This window comes from Oncorhynchus keta, chromosome 28, assembly GCF_023373465.1.
Source record: "Oncorhynchus keta strain PuntledgeMale-10-30-2019 chromosome 28, Oket_V2, whole genome shotgun sequence".
In the NCBI taxonomy this organism is placed as follows: domain Eukaryota; kingdom Metazoa; phylum Chordata; class Actinopteri; order Salmoniformes; family Salmonidae; genus Oncorhynchus; species Oncorhynchus keta.
The window spans coordinates 78,065,266-78,088,612 of record NC_068448.1 but is presented as its reverse complement, the minus strand read 5'-3'; the positions used below and the strand labels follow the sequence as shown (position 1 = coordinate 78,088,612).

Here is a 23,347-nt window from a genome sequence, read left to right as displayed (position 1 = left end):
ATGGGGGGAGGGGAGGGGAGATGGGAGATGGGGGAGAGGGGGAAGAGGGGGAGATGAGGAGAGGGGGAGATGGGGGAGAGGGGGAGATGAGGGAGATGAGGGAGATGGAGAGGGAGACGGAGATGAGGGGAGATGGAGGGGGAGATGGGAGATGAGGGAGAGGGGAGATGGGAGATGGGGGAAGAGGGGGAGATGAGGGAGATGGGAGAGGGGAGATGGGAGATGGGGAGAGGGGGAGATGAGGGAGAGGGGAGATGGGAGAGGGAGAGGGGGAGATGAGGGAGATGGAGAGGGGGAGAGGGGGAGATGGAGAGGGGGAGGGGGAGATGAGGAGATGGGAGAGGGGGAGATGAGGGAGATGGAGAGGGGGAGATGGGGAGATGGGAGAGGGGGAGATGAGGAGATGGGGAGATGGGAGAGGGGGAGATGGGAGAGGGGAGATGGGGAGAGGGAGATGAGGGAGATGGAGAGGGGAGAGGGGGAGATGGGAGAGGGGGAGATGAGGGAGATGGGAGAGGGGAGATGAGGGAGATGGAGAGGGGGAGATGGGAGAGGAGAGGGGGAGATGAGGGAGATGGAGAGGGGGAGATGGGAGATGAGGGAGATGGGGGAGATGGGAGATGAGGGAGATGGAGAGGGGGGAGATGGGAGAGGGAGAGGGAGAGGGGGAGATGAGGAGAGGGGAGATGGGAGAGGGGAGATGGGGGACGTCACAGAGTGACTGTTAATAAACTGAGGTTGTAAAGATGGAACATATTAACTAGTAGCTACACCCCCTGGACAGGACGCTCAATCACCTCCTTAATGTTGAGTTCCACATCCTTAATGCAGAGTTCCACGTCCTTAATGTTGGGTTCCACAATGCTGAGTTCCAAGTCCTTAATGCTGAGTTCCACAATGGTGAGTTCCCGGTTCCATTAATACAGTCTTTGGTATGACTCAACCAGGGAACGATCTCAGGGCAGACACTAACCACAAGGCCACTCATTCTCTATAGTTGAGTATAAAACCAACCTCACTCACTCGCTTTTTCTCTCTCTCTCTCTCTCTGTATCTCTCCCTCTGTCTCGCTCTCTCTGTGTGTCTGTCTCTCCCTGTATCTCTCTCCCTGTATCTCTCTCTCTCTCTCTCTCTCTCTCTCTCTCTCTCTCTCTCTCTCTCTCTCTCTCTCTCTCTCTCTCTCTCTCTCTCTCTCTCTCTCTCTCTCTCTCTCTCTGTATCTCTCCTCTGTCTCGCTCTCTCTGTGTGTCTGTCTCTCTCTCTCTATGTCTCGCTCTCTCTCCCTGTATCTCTCTCTCCCTGTATCTCTCTCTCTCTCTCTCTCTCTCTCTCTCTCTCTCTCTCTCTCTCTCTCTCTCTCTCTCTCTCTCTCTCTCTCTCTCTCTCTCTCTCTCTCTCTCTCTCTCTCTCTCTCTCTCTCTCTCTCTCTCTCTCTCTCTCTCTCTCTCTCTCTCTCTCTCTCTCTCTCTCTCTCTCTCTCTCTCTCTCTCTCTCTCTCTCTCTCTCTCTCTCTCTCTCTCTCTCTCTCTCTCTCTCTCTCTCTCTCTCTCTCTCTCCTCCAGTATGTTCAGTACTCAGCAGTCTCCGCCCCAGTTCGCCCAGCAGCAGCAGACTAACGGGGCGCGGCCATGTACAACGGCAACGGAATGAAACACAACGTCTCAATGGCAACCACAGCAAGCATGGGTCAGATGGCTGGACAGATGGACATCACCTCACCTGAGATCACCTCCATGGGACAAGAACCGGTACACTACATAAAGCACACATCACCCTTCATAAGCAGTTATAACTAACCATTAGGAACACTTTCCTAATGTTTTGTATTTGTCCAGCAAAATTATAGAATTTAATTAATTTAATTTATACTAATATAATAATAATAATAATAATAATAATATAATATAATAATTTATATTATTTAAAAACATTACAAAACGTTCACAACACATTTAAGTGTTTTCCCTCAGGCCACATATCTACAATAGAAGATCCATGTGTGTGTAGTGTACATTGACTCTGTACCAGTACCCCCTGTATATAGTCTCCACATTGACCCTGTACCAGTACCCCCTGTATATAGCCTCCACATTGACTCTGTACCAGTACCCCCTGTATATAGCCTCCACATTGACTCTGTACCGGTACCCCCTGTATATAGTCTCCACATTGACCCTGTACCAGTACCCCCTGTATATAGCCTCCACATTGACTCTGTACCGGTACCCCTGTATATAGCCTCCACATTGACTCTGTACCAGTACCCCCTGTATATAGCCTCCACATTGACTCTGTAACAGTACCCCCTGTATATAGCCTCCACATTGACTCTGTAACAGTACCCCCTGTATATAGCCTCCACATTGACTCTGTACCGGTACCCCCTGTATATAATCTCCACATTGACTCTGTACCAGTACCCCCTGTATATAGCCTCCACATTGACTCTGTAACAGTACCCCCTGTATATAGCCTCCACATTGACTCTGTACCAGTACCCCCTGTATATAGCCTCCACATTGACTCTGTACCGGTACCCCCTGTATATAGCCTCCACATTGACTCTGTACCAGTACCCCCTGTATATAGCCTCCACATTGACTCTGTACTGGTACCCCCTGTATATAGCCTCCACATTGACTCTGTACCGGTACCCCCTGTATATAGCCTCCACATTGACTCTGTACCGGTACCCCCTGTATATAGTCTCCACATTAACTCTGTACCAGTACCCCTGTATATAGCCTCCACATTGACTCTGTACTGGTGCCCCTGTATATAGCCTCCACATTGACTCTGTACCGGTACCCCCTGTATATAGTCTCCACATTAACTCTGTACCAGTACCCCCTGTATATAGCCTCCACATTGACTCTGTACTGGTGCCCCCTGTATATATCCTCCACATTGACTCTGTACCGGTACCCCCTGTATATAGCCTCCACATTGACTCTGTACCGGTACCCCCTGTATATAGTCTCCACATAGACTCTGTACCGGTACCCCCTGTATATAGCCTCCACATTGACTCTGTACCGGTACCCCCTGTATATAGTCTCCACATTGACTCTGTACCGGTACCCCCTGTATATAGTCTCCACATTGACTCTGTACCGGTACCCCCTGTATATATCCTCCACATTGACTCTGTACCGGTACCCCCTGTATATATCCTCCACATTGACTCTGTACCGGTACCCCCTGTATATATCCTCCACATTAACTCTGTACCGGTACCCCCTGTATATAGCCTCCACATTGACTCTGTACCGGTACCCCCTGTATATAGCCTCCACATTGACTCTGTACCGGTACCCCCTGTATATAGCCTCCACATTAACTCTGTACCAGTACCCCCTGTATATAACCTCCACATTGACTCTGTACCAGTACTCCTCTGTATATAGCCTCCACATTGACTCTGTACCGGTACCCCCTGTATATAGTCTCCACATTGACCCTGTACCAGTACCCCCTGTATATAGCCTCCACATTGACCCTGTACCAGTACCCCCTGTATATAGCCTCCACATTGACTCTGTACCAGTACCCCCTGTATATAGCCTCCACATTGACTCTGTACCGGTACCCCCTGTATATAGTCTCCACATTGACCCTGTACCAGTACCCCCTGTATATAGCCTCCACATTGACTCTGTAACAGTACCCCCTGTATATAGCCTCCACATTGACTCTGTAACAGTACCCCCTGTATATAGCCTCCACATTGACTCTGTACCGGTACCCCCTGTATATAATCTCCACATTGACTCTGTACCAGTACCCCCTGTATATAGCCTCCACATTGACTCTGTAACAGTACCCCCTGTATATAGCCTCCACATTGACTCTGTACCAGTACCCCCTGTATATAGCCTCCACATTGACTCTGTACCGGTACCCCCTGTATATAGCCTCCACATTGACTCTGTACCAGTACCCCTGTATATAGCCTCCACATTGACTCTGTACTGGTACCCCCTGTATATAGCCTCCACATTGACTCTGTACCGGTACCCCCTGTATATAGCCTCCACATTGACTCTGTACCGGTACCCCTGTATATAGTCTCCACATTAACTCTGTACCAGTACCCCTGTATATAGCCTCCACATTGACTCTGTACTGGTGCCCCCTGTATATAGCCTCCACATTGACTCTGTACCGGTACCCCCTGTATATAGTCTCCACATTAACTCTGTACCAGTACCCCTGTATATAGCCTCCACATTGACTCTGTACTGGTGCCCCCTGTATATCCTCCACATTGACTCTGTACCGGTACCCCTGTATATATCCTCCACATTGACTCTGTACCAGTACCCCTGTATATAGTCTCCACATTAACTCTGTACCAGTACCCCCTGTATATAGCCTCCACATTGACTCTGTACTGGTGCCCCCTGTATATAGCCTCCACATTGACTCTGTACCGGTACCCCCTGTATATAGCCTCCACATTGACTCTGTACCGGTACCCCCTGTATATAGTCTCCACATAGACTCTGTACCGGTACCCCCTGTATATAGCCTCCACATTGACTCTGTACCGGTACCCCCTGTATATAGTCTCCACATTGACTCTGTACCGGTACCCCCTGTATATAGTCTCCACATTGACTCTGTACCGGTACCCCCTGTATATATCCTCCACATTGACTCTGTACCGGTACCCCTGTATATATCCTCCACATTGACTCTGTACGGTACCCCTGTATATATCCTCCACATTAACTCTGTACCGGTACCCCTGTATATAGCCTCCACATTGACTCTGTACCGGTACCCCCTGTATATAGCCTCCACATTGACTCTGTACCGGTACCCCCTGTATATAGCCTCCACATTGACTCTGTACCGTAACACCCTGTATATAGCCTCCACATTGACTCTGTACCGGTACCCCCTGTATATAGCCTCCACATTAACTCTGTACCAGTACCCCCTGTATATAACCTCCACATAGACTCTGTACCGGTACCCCCTGTATATAGCCTCCACACTGACTCTGTACTGGTACCCCCTGTATATAGTCTCCACATTAACTCTGTACCGGTACCCCCTGTATAAAGCCTCCACATTAACTCTGTACCGGTACCCCCTGTATATAGCCTCCACATTGACTCTGTACCGGTACCCCCTGTATATAGCCTCCACATTGACTCTGTACCGGTACCCCCTGTATATAGCCTCCACATTGACTCTGTACCGGTACCCCCTGTATATAGTCTCCACATTAACTCTGTACCAGTACCCCTGTATATAGCCTCCACATTGACTCTGTACCGGTACCCCTGTATATAGTCTCCACATAGACTCTGTACCGGTACCCCCTGTATATAGCCTCCACATTGACTCTGTACCGGTACCCCCTGTATATAGTCTCACATTGACTCTGTACCGGTACCCCCTGTATATAGTCTCCACATTGACTCTGTACCGGTACCCCTGTATATATCCTCCACATTGACTCTGTACCGGTACCCCCTGTATATATCCTCCACATTGACTCTGTACCGGTACCCCCTGTATATATCCTCCACATTAACTCTGTACCGGTACCCCCTGTATATAGCCTCCACATTGACTCTGTACCGGTACCCCCTGTATATAGCCTCCACATTGACTCTGTACCGGTACCCCCTGTATATAGCCTCCACATTGACTCTGTACCGTAACACCCTGTATATAGCCTCCACATTGACTCTGTACCGGTACCCCCTGTATATAGCCTCCACATTAACTCTGTACCAGTACCCCCTGTATATAACCTCCACATAGACTCTGTACCGGTACCCCTGTATATAGCCTCCACACTGACTCTGTACTGGTACCCCCTGTATATAGTCTCACATTAACTCTGTACCGGTACCCCTGTATAAAGCCTCCACATTAACTCTGTACCGGTACCCCCTGTATATAGCCTCCACATTGACTCTGTACCGGTACCCCCTGTATATAGCCTCCACATTGACTCTGGACTGGTACCCCCTGTATATAGCCTCCACATTGACTCTGTACCAGTACCCCCTGTATATATCCTCCACATTGACTCTGTACCGGTACCCCCTGTATATAGCCTCCACATTGACTCTGTACCAGTACCCCCTGTATATAGCCTCCACATTGACTCTGTACCGTAACACCCTGTATATAGCCTCCACATTGACTCTGTACCGGTACCCCCTGTATATAGCCTCCACATTAACTCTGTACCAGTACCCCCTGTATATAACCTCCACATAGACTCTGTACCGGTACCCCCTGTATATAGCCTCCACACTGACTCTGTACTGGTACCCCTGTATATAGTCTCCACATTAACTCTGTACCGGTACCCCCTGTATATAGCCTCCACATTAACTCTGTACCGGTACCCCCTGTATATAGCCTCCACATTAACTCTGTACCAGTACCCCTGTATATAACCTCCACATAGACTCTGTACCGGTACCCCCTGTATATAGCCTCCACACTGACTCTGTACTGGTACCCCCTGTATATAGTCTCCACATTAACTCTGTACCGGTACCCCCTGTATATAGCCTCCACATTAACTCTGTACCAGTACCCCCTGTATATAACCTCCACATAGACTCTGTACCGGTACCCCCTGTATATAGCCTCCACACTGACTCTGTACTGGTACCCCTGTATATAGTCTCCACATTAACTCTGTACCGGTACCCCCTGTATAAAGCCTCCACATTAACTCTGTACCGGTACCCCTGTATATAGCCTCCACATTGACTCTGTACCGGTACCCCTGTATATAGCCTCCACATTGACTCTGGACTGGTACCCCCTGTATATAGCCTCCACATTGACTCTGTACCAGTACCCCTGTATATATCCTCCACATTGACTCTGTACCGGTACCCCTGTATATAGCCTCCACATTGACTCTGTACCAGTACCCCCTGTATATAGCCTCCACATTGACTCTGTACCGTAACACCCTGTATATAGCCTCCACATTGACTCTGTACCGGTACCCCCTGTATATAGCCTCCACATTAACTCTGTACCAGTACCCCCTGTATATAACCTCCACATAGACTCTGTACCGGTACCCCCTGTATATAGCCTCCACACTGACTCTGTACTGGTACCCCTGTATATAGTCTCCACATTAACTCTGTACCGGTACCCCCTGTATATAGCCTCCACATTAACTCTGTACGGTACCCCTGTATATAGCCTCCACATTAACTCTGTACCAGTACCCCCTGTATATAACCTCCACATAGACTCTGTACCGGTACCCCCTGTATATAGCCTCCACACTGACTCTGTACTGGTACCCCCTGTATATAGTCTCCACATTAACTCTGTACCGGTACCCCCTGTATAAAGCCTCCACATTAACTCTGTACCGGTACCCCCTGTATATAGCCTCCACATTGACTCTGTACCGGTACCCCCTGTATATAGCCTCCACATTGACTCTGGACTGGTACCCCCTGTATATAGCCTCCACATTGACTCTGTACCAGTACCCCCTGTATATATCCTCCACATTGACTCTGTACCGGTACCCCCTGTATATAGCCTCCACATTGACTCTGTACCAGTACCCCTGTATATAGCCTCCACATTGACTCTGTACCGTAACACCCTGTATATAGCCTCCACATTGACTCTGTACCGGTACCCCTGTATATAGCCTCCACATTAACTCTGTACCAGTACCCCCTGTATATAACCTCCACATAGACTCTGTACCGGTACCCCCTGTATATAGCCTCCACACTGACTCTGTACTGGTACCCCTGTATATAGTCTCCACATTAACTCTGTACCGGTACCCCCTGTATATAGCCTCCACATTAACTCTGTACCAGTACCCCCTGTATATAACCTCCACATAGACTCTGTACCGGTACCCCTGTATATAGCCTCCACACTGACTCTGTACTGGTACCCCTGTATATAGTCTCCACATTAACTCTGTACCGGTACCCCCTGTATAAAGCCTCCACATTAACTCTGTACCGGTACCCCCTGTATATAGCCTCCACATTAACTCTGTACCGGTACCCCCTGTATATAGCCTCCACATTGACTCTGTACCGGTACCCCTGTATATAGCCTCCACATTGACTCTGGACTGGTACCCCCTGTATATAGCCTCCACATTGACTCTGTACCAGTACCCCTGTATATATCCTCCACATTGACTCTGTACCGGTACCCCCTGTATATAGCCTCCACATTGACTCTGTACCAGTACCCCTGTATATAGCCTCCACATTGACTCTGTACCGTAACACCCTGTATATAGCCTCCACATTGACTCTGTACCGGTACCCCTGTATATAGCCTCCACATTAACTCTGTACCAGTACCCCCTGTATATAACCTCCACATAGACTCTGTACCGGTACCCCCTGTATATAGCCTCCACACTGACTCTGTACTGGTACCCCTGTATATAGTCTCCACATTAACTCTGTACCGGTGCCCCCTGTATATAGCCTCCACATTAACTCTGTACCGGTACCCCCTGTATATAGCCTCCACATTGACTCTGTACCGGTACCCCTGTATATAGCCTCCACATTGACTCTGTACCGGTACCCCCTGTATATAGCCTCCACATTGACTCTGTACCGGTACCCCTGTATATAGTCTCCACATTAACTCTGTACCAGTACCCCCTGTATATAGCCTCCACATTGACTCTGTACCGGTACCCCCTGTATATAGTCTCCACATAGACTCTGTACCGGTACCCCTGTATATAGCCTCCACATTGACTCTGTACCGGTACCCCCTGTATATAGTCTCCACATTGACTCTGTACCGGTACCCCCTGTATATAGTCTCCACATTGACTCTGTACCGGTACCCCCTGTATATATCCTCCACATTGACTCTGTACCGGTACCCCTGTATATATCCTCCACATTGACTCTGTACCGGTACCCCTGTATATATCCTCCACATTAACTCTGTACCGGTACCCCCTGTATATAGCTCCACATTGACTCTGTACCGGTACCCCCTGTATATAGCTCCACATTGACTCTGTACCGGTACCCCCTGTATATAGCCTCCACATTGACTCTGTACCGTACACCCTGTATATAGCCTCCACATTGACTCTGTACCGGTACCCCTGTATATAGCCTCCACATTAACTCTGTACCAGTACCCCTGTATATAACCTCCACATAGACTCTGTACCGGTACCCCCTGTATATAGCCTCCACACTGACTCTGTACTGGTACCCCTGTATATAGTCTCCACATTAACTCTGTACCGGTACCCCTGTATAAAGCCTCCACATTAACTCTGTACCGGTACCCCTGTATATAGCCTCCACATTGACTCTGTACCGGTACCCCTGTATATAGCCTCCACATTGACTCTGGACTGGTACCCCTGTATATAGCCTCCACATTGACTCTGTACCAGTACCCCTGTATATATCCTCCACATTGACTCTGTACCAGTACCCCCTGTATATAGCCTCCACATTGACTCTGTACCGTAACACCCTGTATATAGCCTCCACATTGACTCTGTACCGGTACCCCTGTATATAGCCTCCACATTAACTCTGTACCAGTACCCCTGTATATAACCTCCACATAGACTCTGTACCGGTACCCCTGTATATAGCCTCCACACTGACTCTGTACTGGTACCCCCTGTATATAGTCTCCACATTAACTCTGTACCGGTACCCCCTGTATAAAGCCTCCACATTAACTCTGTACCGGTACCCCCTGTATATAGCCTCCACATTGACTCTGTACCGGTACCCCCTGTATATAGCCTCCACATTGACTCTGGACTGGTACCCCCTGTATATAGCCTCCACATTGACTCTGTACCAGTACCCCCTGTATATATCCTCCACATTGACTCTGTACCGGTACCCCCTGTATATAGCCTCCACATTGACTCTGTACCAGTACCCCCTGTATATATCCTCCACATTGACTCTGTACCGGTACCCCCTGTATATAGTCTCCACATTGACTCTGTACCGGTACCCCCTGTATATATCCTCCACATTGACTCTGTACCGGTACCCCCTGTATATAGCCTCCACATTGACTCTGTACCGGTACCCCCTGTATATAGCCTCCACATTGACTCTGTACCGGTACCCCCTGTATATAGTCTCCACATTGACTCTGTACCGGTACCCCTGTATAAAGCCTCCACATTAACTCTGTACCAGTACCCCTGTATATAGCCTCCACATTGACTCTGTACCAGTACCCCTGTATATAGCCTCCACATTAACTCTGTACCAGTACCCCTGTATATAGCCTCACATTAACTCTGTACTGGTACCCCTGTATATAGCCTCCACATTAACTCTGTACCAGTACCCCTGTATATAGCCTCCACATTGACTCTGTACCAGTACCCCTGTATATAGCCTCCACATTAACTCTGTACCAGTACCCCTGTATATAGCCTCCACATTGACTCTGTACCGGTACCCCCTGTATATAGTCTCCACATTGACTCTGTACCAGTACCCCTGTATATAGTCTCCACATTGACTCTGTACCGGTACCCCCTGTATAAAGCCTCCACATTAACTCTGTACCAGTACCCCTGTATAAAGCCTCCACATTAACTCTGTACCAGTACCCCCTGTATATAGCCTCCACATTGACTCTGTACCAGTACCCCTGTATATAGCCTCCACATTGACTCTGTACCGGTACCACCTGTATATAGCCTCCACATTGACTCTGTACCGGTACCCCCTGTATATAGCCTCCACATTGACTCTGTACCGGTACCCCCTGTATAAAGCCTCCACATTAACTCTGTACCAGTACCCCTGTATATAGTCTCCACATTGACTCTGTTCCGGTACCCCCTGTATAAAGCCTCCACATTAACTCTGTACCAGTACCCCTGTATATAGTCTCCACATTGACTCTGTACCAGTACCCCTGTATATAGCCTCCACATTAACTCTGTACCAGTACCCCTGTATATAGTCTCCACATTGACTCTGTACCGGTACCCCTGTATATAGTCTCCACATTGACTCTGTACTGGTACCCCTGTATATAGTCTCCACATTGACTCTGTACTGGTACCCCTGTATATAGCCTCCACATTGACTCAACACTTGTTGTATAATAGTTTGATTTGATTTGTACTGGAAAATCCTCTGTAATATAGCATAACACATTGACAACACTTGTTGTATAATAAAGTTTGATTTGATTTGCCTACAGAAAAATCCTCTTGTAGTATAGAATTACAGCTGTATGATCCCAGCCTATAGAATAACAGCTGTATAGTTCTGATCCCAGCCTATAGAATAACAGCTGTATATGATCCCAGCCTGTAGAATAACAGCTGTACTGATCCCAGCCTATAGAATAACAGCTGTATAGTACTGATCCCAGCCTATAGAATAACAGCTGTATAGTACTGATCCCAGCCTATAGAATAACAGCTGTATAGTACTGATCCCAGCCTATAGAATAACAGCTGTATGATCCCAGCCTATAGAATAACAGCTGTATAGTACTGATCCCAGCCTATAGAATAACAGCTGTATAGTACTGATCCCAGCCTATAGAATAACAGCTGTATGATCCCAGCCTATAGAATAACAGCTGTATAGTACTGATCCCAGCCTATAGAATAACAGCTGTATAGTACTGATCCCAGCCTATAGAATAACAGCTGTATAGTACTGATCCCAGCCTATAGAATAACAGCTGTATAGTACTGATCCCAGCCTATAGAATAACAGCTGTATGATCCCAGCCTATAGAATAACAGCTGTATAGTACTGATCCCAGCCTATAGAATAACAGCTGTATAGTACTGATCCCAGCCTACAGAATAACAGCTGTATAGTACTGATCCCAGCCTATAGAATAACAGCTGTATGATCCCAGCCTATAGAATAACAGCTGTATGATCCCAGCCTATAGAATAACAGCTGTATAGTACTGATCCCAGCCTATAGAATAACAGCTGTATAGTACTGATCCCAGCCTATAGAATAACAGCTGTATGATCCCAGCCTATAGAATAACAGCTGTATGATCCCAGCCTATAGAATAACAGCTGTATAGTACTGATCCCAGCCTATAGAATAACAGCTGTATGATCCCAGCCTATAGAATAACAGCTGTATAGTACTGATCCCAGCCTATAGAATAACAGCTGTATAGTACTGATCCCAGCCTATAGAATAACAGCTGTATAGTACTGATCCCAGCCTATAGAATAACAGCTGTATGATCCCAGCCTATAGAATAACAGCTGTATTGTACTGATCCCAGCCTATAGAATAACAGCTGTATTGTACTGATCCCAGCCTATAGAATAACAGCTGTATGATCCCAGCCTATAGAATAACAGCTGTATAGTACTGATCCCAGCCTATAGAATAACAGCTGTATAGTACTGATCCCAGCCTATAGAATAACAGCTGTATAGTACTGATCCCAGCCTATAGAATAACAGCTGTATAGTACTGATCCCAGCCTATAGAATAACAGCTGTATAGTACTGATCCCAGCCTACAGAATAACAGCTGTATAGTACTGATCCCAGCCTATAGAATAACAGCTGTATAGTACTGATCCCAGCCTATAGAATAACAGCTGTATAGTACTGATCCCAGCCTATAGAATAACAGCTGTATAGTACTGATCCCAGCCTATAGAATAACAGCTGTATAGTACTGATCCCAGCCTATAGAATAACAGCTGTATGATCCCAGCCTATAGAATAACAGCTGTATAGTACTGATCCCAGCCTATAGAATAACAGCTGTATGATCCCAGCCTATAGAATAACAGCTGTATAGTACTGATCCCAGCCTATAGAATAACAGCTGTATGATCCCAGCCTATAGAATAACAGCTGTATCATCCCAGCCTATAGAATAACAGCTGTATAGTACTGATCCCAGCCTATAGAATAACAGCTGGAATTAAAATCCTTCTTTAACCTGTCATCCTCCCCTTCATCTACACTGATGGAAGTGTATTTAACAAGTGACATCACTTAGAGATCATATATTTCTCCTGGATTCACCTGGTCAGTCTATATCATGGAAAGAGTTTCTTAATGTTTTGTATACTCAGTGTACATAAGGTTTACAACTCCTATAGTCCACCATGGTAGGGATATACAGTGCATTCGGTAAGTATTCAGACCCCTTGACTTTTTTCACATTTTGTTACATTACATCCTTATTCTAAAATGGATTAAATCGTTTTTTCCACCCTCATCAATCTACACACCCATAATGACATCACAATAGCCCATAATGACATCACAAAAGCCCATAATGACATCACAATAGCCCATAATGACAAAGCAAAAATAGGTTTTTAGAAATGTTAGAAAAAAACAAAATAAAAACTGATATCACATCTACATAAGTATTCAGACCCTTTAATCAGTACTTTGTTGAAGCACCTTTGGCAGCGATTACAGCATCAAGTCTTCTTGGGTATGACGTTACAAGCTTGGCACACCTATATTTGGGTGGTTGCTACATAGATGGTTGTCCTTCTGGAAGGTTCTTCCATCTCCACAGAGGAACTCTAGAGCTCTCTCAGAGTGACCATCGGGTTCTTGGTCATGTTTGTCCGGGCGTCCAGCTCTAGGAAGAGTCTTGGTCGGGGGGGTGGATTTTTTTGGTGTTTTTTAATAATTAAATGTTTTAAATAATTTAGCGAACATTTCTAAAAACCTGTTTTCGCTTTGTCATTATGTTATTTTGTGTGTCGATTGATGAGGGGGGGGGTATTTGATACATTTTAGAATAAGGATGTAACGTATCAAAACGTGGAAACTGTAAAGGTCTGAAAACTTTTCCCGAATGCAGTGTGTTTAACATAACAGTCTCCAGCTCATAGACAAAACTAGGGGTCTAACGAGGGCCCCCCGGGGTCTAACGAGGGCCCCCCGGGGTCTAACGAGGGCCCCCCGGGGTCTAACGAGGGCCCCTGGGGTCTAACGAGGGCCCCCCAGGGTCTAACGAGGGCCCCCCGTGGTCTAACGAGGGCCCCTGCAGTCTAACGAGGGCCCCCCGGGGTCTTAAGAGGGCCCCCCGGGGTCTAACGAGGGCCCCCGGGGTCTAATGAGGGCCCCTGGGGTCTAATGAGGGCCCCCGAGAAGACCGCTGTCAGTGGTCATCATGACATAACACAGTGTGTTAACTGGTTCTAAACAAACACAATGGAGCCCGTAGGAGTTTAGTAGTAAACAGGAACATGGGGACGCGGTCCCATATAGGACCAAAAGCATTTACAAGTAGGAATGACTAATAGCAAGACCCAGGATGCATTCTAAATGGCAAAGTAGTGCACTAATATGGAAAAGGGTGCCAGTCCTGGTCAAAAGTAGTGCACTATATAGGGAAAAGGGTGCCAGTCCTGGTCAAAAGTAGTGCACTATATAGGGAAAAGGGTGCCAGTCCTGGTCAAAAGTAGTGCACTATATAGGGAAAAGGGTGCCAGTCCTGGTCAAAAGTAGTGCACTATATAGGGAAAAGGGTGCCAGTCCTGGTCAAAAGTAGTGCACTATATAGGGAAAAGGGTGTCAGTCCTGGTCAAAAGTAGTGCACTATATAGGGAAAAGGGTGCCACATAGGATGCAGTTTCTGCCTGTCCTGCCTAGGTAATACTTCATTGAGCCCCTTCTCCCTACAACACCTAGTGAATAATTTAGTCTAATTAGCTTTATGATGTGATAATGCTAGCTAAAGTTATGGGGCTTGACCCAGGCTGAGATGATGATGATGATGTCATTAGTAGCAGTGTGCACTTAGTAGTGGCCAGACTGAGTAGTACACAAATGGAACACCCTCCCAAATGGCGCCCTATTCCCTATATAGTACGCTACTTTTAGGTGGCGTTTGGGACGCACACTGTGTCACAATATGGGTGATTTTTTTTTTTTTTTTAATAGTTGTTGCTGGTGCTTTCAAAGTTTGTTATATTGTATATCATTTGAAAGGTTATTTCATGGCCTTTCAGAACCACCTGTCAAACAAAGTTTAAAATGTATCAGGGTTTTACCCTTTTCAAGCCATTTAATATCGGTAATTCTGACTCAACAGCCTTGGGAGATAAAAGTCTCTATCGACCTGACCAAGGCTTTCGACTCTGTCACTCACCGCATTCCTCAGACTCAACAGCCTTGGTTTCTCTAATGACTGCCTCGCCTGGTTCACCAACTACTTCTCAGACAGAGTTCAGTGTGTCAAATCGGAGGGCCTATTGTCCAGACGTCTGGCAGTCTCTATGGGGGTGCCACAGGGTTCAATTCTCGGGCCGACTCTTTTCTCTGTATATATCAATGATGTTGCTCTTGCTGCTGGTGACTCTCTGATCCACCTCTATGCAGACAACACCATTCTGCATACATCTGGCCCCTCTTTGGACACTGTGTTAACAAACCTCCAAACGAGCTTCAACGCCATACAACTCTCCTTCTGTGGCCTCCAACTGCTCTTAAATGCTAGTAAAACTAAATGCATGCTCTTCAACCGATCGCTGCCCGCACGCACCTGCCCGACTAGCATCACTACTCTGGACGGTTCTAACTTGCCATCCGTTTTGTCACCAAAGCCCCATATTACTACCCAGCACTGCGACCTGTATGCTCTTGTTGGCTGGTCCTCGCTACATATTCGTCACCAAACCCACTGGCTCCAGGTCATCTATGAGTCTTTGCACGTAAAGCTCTGCCTTATCTCAGCTCACTGGTCACTATAGCAACACCCACCCGTAGGACGCGCTCCAGCAGGTATATTTCACTGGTCATCCCCCAAAGCCAACACCTTTAGCCGCCTTTCCTTCCAGTTCTCTGCTGCCAAAGACTGGAACGAATTGCAAAAATCACTGAAGTTGGAGACTTATATCTCCCTCACTAACTTTAGGCGTCGGCTATCAGAGCAGCTCACAGATCACTGTGCCTGTAAACAGCCCATCCAACCAACTACCTACCACATCCTCATATTTATTTTTGTTTTTCTGCTCTTTTGCACACCAGTATTTCTACTTGCTCATCCTCATCTACACATCACTCCAGTGTTAATTGCTAAATTGTAATTATTTCGCCACCACGGCCTAGTTATTGCCTTACCTCCTTACTTCATTTGCACACACTGTATATAGATTTTTTCTATTGTGTTATTGACTGTATGTTTTGTTTTATCCCACGTGTAACTCTGTGTTGTTGTTTTTGCCGCACTGCTTTGCTTTATCTTGTCCAGGTCTCAGTTGCAAATGAGAACTTGTTCTCAACTAGCCTACCTGGTTAAATAAAGGTGAAATAAATAAATAAATAAAATATACCCTAGACGTAAAAGGCCAAAGTTCTGTTGATCTAAACATTCCAAAAAGATCTTATCGATAGCTGGGAGAATTTAATCTTTCCAATTATATACAATTAAAGGAATACTTCAGGATTTTGGCAATGAGGCCCTGTTATCTACTTCCCCAGAGTCAGATAAACTCGTGGGATACCATTTTAGTCTCTGTGTGACGTTTGAAGAAGGCTGCAAACTAGTGTTAGCGCAACGCCAGTTAGCATTGGTTTTGCGAAATTACCTCTCAACTTCCTTCATGCTGGACACAGAGACATAACAATCGTATCCAGGAGTTCATGTGACTCCGGGGAACTAAGATAAAGGGTCTATTTGACAAAATCCCCAAGTATCCCTTTAATGGGTATAAGTGAGTAAGTAACTTGTTTAATATTGACATTGTTTGTCATGGGGTGGCAAGTCCATTGCTGCATTACTATGAGGGGAGGAGGGGGGGGGGGGGTCAAGGTCAGTAAAGAGTGAATGTTGTTGACCTCTTCTGTTGCTTTTAACCCAGTATGAATATTTAACCCGAGAAGCAGCGTACCGTTTCATTGTCCGTGAGCACTTCGGGCTGTTACGTTTCAAATCACTTGATTTATTTCAACGTCGAGCTATCGGAATTATACTGGCACTTAAATGATGTTAATTATTCAAACCGTCGACCATTAGTTTGAGTATAGAGGTGATTATGTTGAGGGTTGATACTCTGTTCATCTGTCAACTGTGTGGAGAGGTGAGTTTTTATCATGAAATAACAATGGATCAATCTATCTGAGTGTATGTGAATTGTATGGGCATGTAAAAAGTATGTGAAATGTGTGTAAAGTGTATATGAAACCACTCTCTTTCTTTGTCTTCATATGTTTACAGAAATACTGCTAACCCTGGTGGAGCGTTCAGCCAACCAGCACCTTGATGCTAGTACCCAGGATCCAATGAGCTCGCTGGTTCATCTTCAACCTATCAACCAACGGCTCTTTGAATGGACCTGGCAGTGTCCTGACCCAGCTCTACCCAGCCCAACCCGATCTCCAACCTCACCCACCTGGCATAAACTGTGCCTCTTATCTGCCCCTACTGGGAGGCCCAGGGGTGAGGGGGGGGGGGGTGATAGAGCAAAGATGGGACTTCTATTGGACTTCAGAGCCAGGGCCCTGGTCGAAAGCACCGCACCACACAGAGTTTAGGGAGGCAAGCCTAAAATGCCTCTCTAAAGGAGAACCCGTGAGCCTGTCTGTCTGTCTGTCTGTCTGTCTGTCTGTCTGTCTGTCTGTCTGTCTGTCTGTCTAGCCTGCATTCCTGTTAGTGTGACTAACGCTAGGTTCATGACTAAGTGGAAAAGGCAGACATACCAGTTGGACGTGCTTTGAACTCGTTGAGAAATGCTGATTGGCCAATAAGCTACGTCAAACCATCAACTTAAAAGTACAGCTTTGTAAAACAAATTATAACGTTCAAAAACCTTTTTAATAGATTTCTTTTTATAAATAATGTTTTGTTGCATTTAAACTGCCATGAAAAGCGCTTGTTATCGAGGTCGTTTCCTTAGTAGTGACGTCAGAGGTCGGCATGTGGGAGAAGTAGGAGCTCAGGGATGATGGATGAGTCTACCACTAGTTAGTTTACCGCCAGTTTGAGGGGTGTTTCCTTAGTAGTGACGTCAGAGGGCGGCATGTGGGAGAAGTAGGAGCTCAGGGATGATGGATGAGTCTACCACTAGTTAGTTTACCGCCAGTTTGAGGGGTGTTTCCTTAGTAGTGACGTCAGAGGTCGGCATGTGGGAGAAGTATGAGCTCAGGGATGATGGATGAGTCTACCACTAGTTAGTTTACCGCCAGTTTGAGGGGTGTTTCCTTAGTAGTGACGTCAGAGGTCGGCATGTGGGAGAAGTATGAGCTCAGGGATGATGGATGAGTCTACCACTAGTTAGTTTACCGCCAGTTTGAGGGGTGTTTCCTTAGTAGTGACGTCAGAGGTCGGCATGTGGGAGAAGTAGAGCTCAGGGATGATGGATGAGTCTACCACTAGTTAGTTTACCGCCAGTTTGAGGGGTGTTTCCTTAGTAGTGACGTCAGAGGTCGGCATGTGGGAGAAGTAGGAGCTCAGGGATGATGGATGAGTCTACCACTAGTTAGTTTACCGCCAGTTTGAGGGGTGTTTCCTTAGTAGGTGACGTCAGAGGTCGGCATGTGGGAGAAGTAGGAGCTCAGGGATGATGGATGAGTCTACCACTAGTTAGTTTACCGCCAGTTTGAGGGGTGTTTCCTTAGTAGTGACGTCAGAGGGCGGCATGTGGGAGAAGTAGGAGCTCAGGGATGATGGATGAGTCTACCACTAGTTAGTTTACCGCCAGTTTGAGGGGTGTTTCCTTAGTAGTGACGTCAGAGGTCGGCATGTGGGAGAAGTAGGAGCTCAGGGATGATGGATGAGTCTACCACTAGTTAGTTTACCGCCAGTTTGAGGGGTGTTTCCTTAGTAGTGACGTCAGAGGTCGGCATGTGGGAGAAGTAGGAGCTCAGGGATGATGGATGAGTCTACCACTAGTTAGTTTACCGCCAGTTTGAGGGGTGTTTCCCTGTCGTTTGTGGTAAATACCACTTTCCCACTTGGTTATTGACGCAGAGTTACTGTAGACCCCTTCCCATCTACTGTATGACTATAGGCCCCTCCCCCTTCAAAAAGGTCCCTCCCCCTCTGGGTGATTGACAGTAGGCCCCTCGCTCTTTGCCTGGAGGCCCCATAGAGGCTCCTCCCCCTCTGGTTTGACTGACTGACGACTGGTGGCAGCAGTGGGATCCTCCTCAGATGAATGTATTCTTTAGTGGTCAGCTGCCATTTTTACAATCTCATCTCAAGAAAATGTCAACTGTTATTTTTTTTTTTTTTTTTTTCACCTCGCTTTGATCCCCCACTTCTTCTTCGGGTTCCTCTCACGTTCCAACCCATTCTACCTTCTAACGTTTTCTGCGTTCCACAATGGCAGCAAACTGTGACTGTGATGTTACGTTTTGGATCCTGGAGGACAGCGGAGGGAGGGAGTGGAACAGCTGACTTCTTTTTGTGTAGTTTTGTTTTTGTTTTCGTAAAGACGATGATGAGTGAAAGCTGACGAGAAATGGTTTGAAAACCGATCTTGGAAAGTAGATGAATGGTTTGATTTAAAGTTATTATTTTGTATTATAATTAGAGACATTTAGTCAAAAGGTTTATAGTGTATTAAATTAAGTTTTATTTTTCTGTATAGATTTTTTTTTTTTTTTTATGTTAGATTTATTATCGTAGCAAAACAAGATGATTATTTGTAAATCGGTGGAAAGTGAGTAAAAATAACCTGTTTTGTCATACTCTTATCAATGTGAAATAATATGGATTTAACTTTGGTCTGGTAGTTTCATCAGAAGATATTGAAATCATATTATACGGTTCAAGGAAAACCAAATACAGACAGATTGTACATACAAGTTAACAACAGAGTTCCATTTCCTATTCATCGTGGGTTTTGTCCCTGTCTGGTCTGGACTACCATCTGCTATAAGAGAAGAGTGGTGTGTTTTGTCCCTGTCTGGTCTGGACTACCATCTGCTATAAGAGAAGAGTGGTGTGTTTTGTCCCTGTCTGGTCTGGACTACCATCTGCTATAAGAGAAGAGTGGTGTGTTTTGTCCCTGTCTGGTCTGGACTACCATCTGCTATAAGAGAAGAGTGGTGTGTTTTGTCCCTGTCTGGTCTGGACTACCATCTGCTATAAGAGAAGAGTGGTGTGTTTTGTCCCTGTCTGGTCTGGACTACCATCTGCTATAAGAGAAGAGTGGTGTGTTTTGTCCCTGTCTGGTCTGGACTACCATCTGCTATAAGAGAAGAGTGGTGTGTTTTGTCCCTGTCTGGTCTGGACTACCATCTGCTATAAGAGAAGAGTGGTGTGTTTTGTCCCTGTCTGGTCTGGACTACCATCTGCTATAAGAGAAGAGTGGTGTGTTTTGTCCCTGTCTGGTCTGGACTACCATCTGCTATAAGAGAAGAGTGGTGTGTTTTGTCCCTGTCTGGTCTGGACTACCATCTGCTATAAGAGAAGAGTGGTGTGTTTTGTCCCTGTCTGGTCTGGACTACCATCTGCTATAAGAGAAGAGTGGTGTGTTTTGTCCCTGTCTGGTCTGGACTACCATCTGCTATAAGAGAAGAGTGGTGTGTTTTGTCCCTGTCTGGTCTGGACTACCATCTGCTATAAGAGAAGAGTGGTGTGTTTTGTCCCTGTCTGGTCTGGACTACCATCTGCTATAAGAGAAGAGTGGTGTGTTTTGTCCCTGTCTGGTCTGGACTACCATCTGCTATAAGAGAAGAGTGGTGTGTTTTGTCCCTGTCTGGTCTGGACTACCATCTGCTATAAGAGAAGAGTGGTGTGTTTTGTCCCTTTGTCTGGACTACCATCTGCTATAAGAGAAGAGTGGTGTGTTTTGTCCCTGTCTGGTCTGGACTACCATCTGCTATAAGAGAAGAGTGGTGTGTTTTGTCCCTGTCTGGTCTGGACTACCATCTGCTATAAGAGAAGAGTGGTGTGTTTTGTCCCTGTCTGGTCTGGACTACCATCTGCTATAAGAGAAGAGTGGTGTGTTTTGTGTTGTTTGTTTGAGAAGAGGAGAGTCACACCGGTATGGTACAGGAGTGGGTGGGGTTATCTTTGTCCAGGCTCTAGTGGGGTGGGGTGGGGTGGGGTTATCTTTGTCCAGGCTCTAGTGGGGTGGGGTGGGGTGGGGTTATCTTTGTCCAGGCTCTAGTGGGGTGGGGTGGGGTGGGGTTATCTTTGTCCAGGCTCTAGTGGGGTGGGGTGGGGTTATCTTTGTCCAGGCTCTAGTGGGGTGGGGTGGGGTGGGGTTATCTTTGTCCAGGCTCTAGTGGGGTGGGGTGGGGTGGGGTTATCTTTGTCCAGGCTCTAGTGGGGTGGGGTGGGGTGGGGTGGGGTTATCTTTGTCCAGGCTCTAGTGGGGTGGGGTGGGGTTATCTTTGTCCAGGCTCTAGTGGGGTGGGGTGGGGTGGGGTTATCTTTGTCCAGGCTCTAGTGGGGTGGGGTGGGGTTGGGGGTCGTGGGGGGGTCATATAGCCTTGAGCATATATTGGCCATGATAGAAAGACAGGACACAAGTCAACACAGCCATATACAGTTATATGACTCAACAAAAAAGGATCGAACGGAATCCGAGTCTCGGTGCCTCGGAGTCTCGGTGCCTCGGAGTCTCGGTGCCTCGTACAAGCTGCTAGGGACGAACCGCTCTGGTCCGTCGGTACGATGTAAGTAAACAAGCAATAATGATAATAATAATGAGGAATCTTTATGTCTTTTTAGTTGTTGTTGGTTTCAGTAGTTTTTGTTTTTGTTTTTGTTTTCCTGGTCATGTGTTATGATCCGTGGTCCGTCAGACTCGCTATTAAAAAAAACACAGATACTTTTTTTTGTTTTTTTAAAACTGGTTAATATATGCCATTTAGCAGATACTTTTATCCAAAGCGACTTACAGTCATGTGTGCATACATTCTACATATGGGTGGTCCCGGGAATCGAACCCACTACCCTGGCGTTACAAGCGCCATGCTCTACCAACTGAGCTACAGAAGGTTAAACGTCCCTCTCAGATCGTGCTGCAGCGTTTGTCGTGGGTTTAGAGACGGCAGGTAGGGAGTGTGGTGCTGAACCCCGGGTATCAACCCTCATATTAACACATAGGTTTGCGTCATAAAATGGCACACTATTCCCTACATAGTGCACTACTTTAGGCCCTGAGCCCTATGGCATCATATTCCCTCGCCCCATCAGTAACTGGTGTGTTGACCAGTCCCTCTTGATCCTGTGTGCCTTTCGGGAAGCAGCCATTCCCTCTCGGACCACAGAGCAGAGACCGATTGGGCCCTTATCCAATTCTTCTTTCCTTCCTTTAACCTCTTGCTCCTACCTGACTGGAGGCGTCCCATCTAGAGCTCTGGAAATGCAAATGCGCTTCGCTAAATGCTAATAGTATTAGTTAAAACTCAAACGTTCATTAAAATACACATGCAGGGTATTGAATTAAAGCTACACTGGTTGTGAATCCAGGCAACAAGTCAGATTTTTAAAATGCTTTTAGGAGAAAGCATGAGAAGCTATTATCTGATAGCATGTAACACCCCAAAAGACGGTGCAGGGGACGTAAACAAAATAATTAGCATAGTCGCGCTACAGCAAAGTGCACAAATAAAATATAAAACATTCATTACCTTTGACCATCTTCTTTGTTGGCAGGAGCGCTAGATGTCCCATAATCACTATTGGGTCGGTTTTTTTATTAAATCGGTCCATATATAGCCTAGATATCGATCTATGAAGACTGTGATAAACGGAAAAAATAGCGTTTCATAACGTAACGCTCATTTTTTAAAATTCAAAAAGTCGCGATAAACTTTCACAAAATACTTAGAAATACTTTTGTAATGCAACTTTATTAGTACACGTTAATAAGCGATAAAATTCATCAGGAGGCGATGTCAATTAGGAGCATAGGTGTCCAGCTCGAAAATGTCTGGAGAGAGCTCGGTGAAACATCCGGTCAGAGACCGGAGGGAATCGGTTCCCTTGATTCAGTTTGACCAAGAATCAAAGCTGAATCAAATGACAAGACTCTAGACAACGTGTGGAAGCTGTAGGCACTGCAACCTCGGCCTCATTTAATTCAGTTCACTTTATTCAATTCCTGGAAGTAGCGCAAGGATATTTATTTCCATTTTCAGTGATCAGATTTTCCTGCACTTTGGGGGATGAAACATCACGTTCTGTTATAGTCACAGGGGTGATTTAACCAGTTTTATAAACGTCTGAGTGTTTTCTATCCACACATACTAATCATATGCATATACTATATTCCTGGCCTGAGTAGCAGGGCGCTGAAATGTTGCGTCGATTTTTAACAGAATGTTCGAAAAAGTAGAGGGTCGATTCTTAACAGGTTAAGTAGTCACTTGGTATGCCATGACTGGATAGGTGACACACAT

The 23,347-nt window shown here is 46.3% G+C and overlaps 1 long non-coding RNA gene across 2 annotated transcripts; it reads left to right on the top strand.

Moving 5' to 3' along the window:
* Positions 1-766: 766 nt before the first annotated feature.
* Positions 767-20,736, top strand: LOC127912932 (uncharacterized). 2 transcript variants are annotated; one of them, XR_008084144.1, is made up of 4 exons: positions 767-900; positions 1,563-1,748; positions 17,205-18,103; positions 18,412-20,736. It is a non-coding gene; the product is annotated as an uncharacterized LOC127912932 (long non-coding RNA). The 2 variants fall into 2 exon arrangements; XR_008084145.1 differs by having other exon boundaries at positions 17,205-18,206.
* The last annotated feature ends 2,611 nt before the right edge of the window (positions 20,737-23,347 follow it).